General features: G+C 34.1%; 1 pseudogene across 1 annotated transcript; it reads right to left on the reverse strand.

Moving 5' to 3' along the window:
• Positions 1-1,930: 1,930 nt before the first annotated feature.
• LOC110318826 lies at positions 1,931-2,872 on the reverse strand (annotated as a pseudogene). Its single transcript, XR_002380383.1, has one exon. The product of XR_002380383.1 is annotated as an olfactory receptor 8K5-like (transcript).
• Between the last annotated feature and the right edge of the window lie 1,994 nt (positions 2,873-4,866).

The following is a 4,866-nucleotide window of genomic DNA, read 5'->3' on the forward strand; positions in this document are numbered from 1 at the left end:
TCAATAAAGTCATTAATATAACAGGTTTGAGAATATATTAAACAGATATAGAACATAATAAACATGGGGGACACGAATATATTCCCATTTAAATTAGAAAAAAATAAATATTGTCAAACACAAAATAAAATGACATGCATGGTATGTACTCACTGATAAGTGGATATTAGCCAAGAAGTACAGAAAACATTCGATACAACCCACAGGCCATAAGAATTGTAACAAACAGAAAGGCCCAAGTGAGAATGCTTCAATCCTATGTATAAGAGGGAAGAAAATAATCACAGAAGGCAGTGGGAGGAAGGGAACCAGGTTGAAAGGGTTCAGTGGAGGAGGGGAAAAAAGAAACAGAATCATGTTGGGGTGGGGGACAGGAGAAACCAGTCAAGAGGACCAGGAAAACGAATGGAAATATGAAGCCTCAGGGGAGAAAGGTAGGGGGACCTACAAAGTATACCAGATACCCAGAAGGTGAGAGACAGTAAGGACTCAGTAGTGGTAACCTTATCCAAAATTCCCAACAATGGGGAGAGGAAACGTGAAGAGTCCACCTCCAGTAGATAGACAGGACTTCTTGCGGAAGGACAGGCTTACTAATCCACAGTCAAACTGTCTGACCCAGAATTATTCCTGTCTAAAAGAACTGGAGGTACAAAAATAGAGAATACACTGAAGGAAAGGCAGTCCACTGACCAGACCAACTTGGGATCCATCTCACTGGGGGTACCAAGACTGGACAGTATTACTGATTCTAGGATGTGCTTACAGACAGAAGCCTAGCATGACTGTGCTCTGAAAGGCCCTATGACCAGCTGACTGAGACAGAAGCAGATAACTACATCCAACAATTAGACTGAAATTGGGGAACCTCTATGGTTGAATTAGAAGGATAGAAGAAGCTGAAGTGGAGGGTGACCCCATAGGAAGACCAGGAGTCTCAACTAACCTGGATCCCAGGGAACTTCAAGAGACAGAGCCACCAACCAGGCAGCATGCACAGGCAGGGCCAAGAACCCCCAGCACATATATAACAGAGGACTGCCTAGTCTGGCCTCAGTAGGAAAACATGCTCTTAATCCTTGAGAGACTTAAGGCCCCAGGGAAGGGGGAGGCCCTTTGGAGGGGAGCACCCTCTTGGAGGCAACAGGAAGGAGGAATAGGATGAGAAACTGTGGGAGGGGGGACTAGGAAGGAGGAAAACATCTGAAATGCAAATAAAAAATAAATGGAAACTCTTCTAGACTCATAAAAGGTGGAGATATTGGTGGAACCATTAGAGGCATACAGAAGAGAGAATATTAGTGATTTTATATTTTAAAAAGCACAAAATAATCTTTCTATTCTTCCTCTGAGTATAGACCCATGAACATAAAATCACTATTTCAAAAATCATAATCTAGTAAACATATACCACTCCCATATTAATTTCAGCATCACACATCTACATACACACTTAATGAATGATCATTTAAATTTCAAATAGAAATAGATACTGCAGTTTGTGATAATACAGATTAGCCTAGCATAAATTATATTAATGAAAATAAGATACAGAGCAAAATGTACTATATTTTCACATTTGTTTGAGGAGATTCAAAAGAATAATAAACAGATTACTAGAAATGGAGTGGGAAAGTGAAAATATATGCACTGCCAGGTACAGAGTGTTAGATAAAATGAAAATCCTGGAAACCTAAATTATAGATTGATTGTTATAGACAATAGAATTATATTAAATATTAAACTTTTACAAAAGAAAGTTTTTATGCACTATTATACACATTACTTTGTAAGAACTGAATGGTCTATATTTATGAAAATGTCTATGTCTATATTATCTCTATGTCTATATATAGATACATCAATAACAATATCTATCTCTATTGCTGTATTTTTCTTTATATATATATAATATATATAATACTGAATATTAAGTATTAATTTTAAATTGACCCTTTAAGACCCTGTAGAAGGCATTTTTAACCTCTTTGTTCCTTAAACTGTATATCAAGGGGTTAAGCATGGGGATCACTAAAGTATAAAACACAGAGGCTATTTTATCATTCTCTAAGGAGTCAGTAGATTTAGGTTGCAAATACATAAAAAATAGAGTACCATAGAAAACCACAACCACTGTCAGATGAGACCCACATGTAGAGAAAGCTTTTCTCCTGCCTTCTGCAGAATTCATCCGACATATGGCTACCAGAATCAGACCATATGACCCAAGGACTACCAGAAAAGAAGAGATCAAGTTCAATGCTGAAAATGATATGATCACCTATTGTATTTCTTCAGCATTTGAACACAACATAGGTAACAAGAAAATACCATCACAGTAGAAATGACTGATAATGTTAGAGCCACAGAAATTTGACGTGAAAATCCTACTGGTGACCAGCAGAGCCTGGAAGGTGCTGTAGAGGTATGGGATGCCCACAAGAACATGGCAAAGTCTCTGAGACATGATCACACTATACAGCAGAGGGTTGCAGATGGCCACATAGCGGTCATAGGCCATTGCAGACAAGATAAAAAATTCAGTGATAATAAACATAAGGAAGAAAGACAACTGTGTGGCACATTCACAGAAAGAAATGGTTTTGTCATCCACAACAAAATCCACCAGCATCTTGGGACAGATGACAGTGGAATTTCCAAGATCAATAAAAGCCAGGTGTCTGATGAAAAAGTACATAGGGGTTTGTAGGTGAGAGTCCAGCTTAGTCAAAATGATCATGCCCAGGTTGCCCACAACTGTGACTGCATAGATGATGAAGAAGGCCCCAAACAAAGGAAGCTGAAGCTCAGTGCGCTGTGTGATTCCCATCAAGATGAACCCAGGCAGTGATGTTGTATTCTGCTGCCCCATGTCATCCAATTATATCCTCCAAAAGAAGCAAACATTGTTCAAGTTATATTTGTAGAATGAACAGATATTTTTAAATTAAATGGTCACAAACAATATTTGAACATGACTTTTAAATGAGTGTATAAAGTATTCTTCGGAAATGATCTTTCAGAAGATATATAATAAATTTATATATTATTATATTGTAATTATACACATATGTAAAACATGGATATTAATATTGAAATGTTACTTTATACATAGAGCTTGGTTTTTAGACTGCAACTTCATCTTGTTTGAATTTTGTATGAAATTTTTGTATTCTTGAAAATTGAGACAGAGATAGAATGAAGTTAAATTATCTTGACTATTATAATTCATTAAATGAAATCATTCCAAGTTATGAAATACACACATAAATAAAAATGCAAACTTGTATATCCTTATAAATATTTCCAAATAAATGTGTCTTTCCCATAGTCAAGTGTGCTCATTTTAATGTTCTGTGTAATTTCCACTCTATTTTACTTATACTATTATGAAATGCATTGGTAAGTGGGACTGTATTAATATCTTGAATTTAATAACTGTGAATTGAGTAGAGAACACATATCACTCAACGGTAATTTTTAATCTGGTAGAAAACAAGCTTCTTAAAGTACTTGGCATAATATATGGAAATGGCTTGATACTCTAGGAAGCTAAATATATCTCTCTGTGTGTGCATCACTGATATTTAAGTTTTGATAACTTGTATTGCAGTTGAGGTACAAGTATTCAATATTCCTTTCAATAGAATGCTCACCTATTTTAAATTACCAGATAAATATATTCCAGCAAAAGTATTAATATTTAGCACTTTTCTTTGTATACTTGTGCATAATTATTCTATAATACCATACAGATGAAGTGATAGAGCATGTAAGATGTATTTACTTAGCCGTTTTACATCAGCTATTACTATTTATTAATTTAACTGAAGAGTATTTATAAATCTCAACATCATGATTGACTATATTTCAGTGTTATTTCCTCTTCCTTCAATAAATTTTCACAATCTGAGCAGCAAAGTATTTTTTCATTGAAACAAGATAATGAAGATGCACTAGTTAATTCTACCTGATTACTTCCCTTTATTCCTCAGTCCCTGGTCAGTGGTAATCTTCACCATTGTCAGCATGATTTCCAGTTGTAGGACTAATCAAAGTTTAAAGTTCAATAAGGAAAAATGCAGGGTAGGCTTGTTAGCATGTGCAGCACTAATGTTAACCTCATAACTGTGATACCTGCAGCATTGCAAAATGATCAATTAAAATGTTTAGTGTATAAGAAAATTTATGGAAATGTTCATATTAAAAAATTCTTTCATGAATGTATCCTTTTCAGAAGGAAATTTGTATCATATATATATATATATATATTGTATTATTTGTGTTATAAATTTATATCACCTATTAAATAGTAAATTTATTTTAAATGAAATTATGTAGCATTTTATTATCTAACATTATATAGGATTCACACCAAAACTTATATTTTTATTTTATGTGAAGCAAATATAATACACCATCCTGTTTTGCTTCTGAAAATATTTATATTGTTATTATTTTTAATGTTTGAGATCAGTAATGAATTATTGATATATCTCTCACTCCTCTTCACTTAAAACACTCATAAATGCAATGGATTCAGAATATCTGTTCAAATGATAAAATTTAATATCTTAAGACAATTTTACAATTTCAAGGAGCACAAGTAAATACATCTTGTTTGTTTGTTTTACCTCTCAAGGAATAAAAGAGTGCCAACAATTAGAGGCCAGGTGTGATATGAATTACTTGTACTCTGGAGTCTATCTGTATCAAATACATGAAATCACTTACCTTTGAGAAAGGATTAAATTCTAATATTCTAAATCACTTCTACCTTTTCTTTAAGGAAGCAAGAATTTATGGCTCTTTCCAATGTTCCCAGGGGAATTACATACAATTTGTTCAAATGATCACATCTAGATC

The sequence above is a fragment of the Mus pahari genome, chromosome 3 (assembly GCF_900095145.1).
Source record: "Mus pahari chromosome 3, PAHARI_EIJ_v1.1, whole genome shotgun sequence".
NCBI classification, from domain to species: domain Eukaryota; kingdom Metazoa; phylum Chordata; class Mammalia; order Rodentia; family Muridae; genus Mus; species Mus pahari.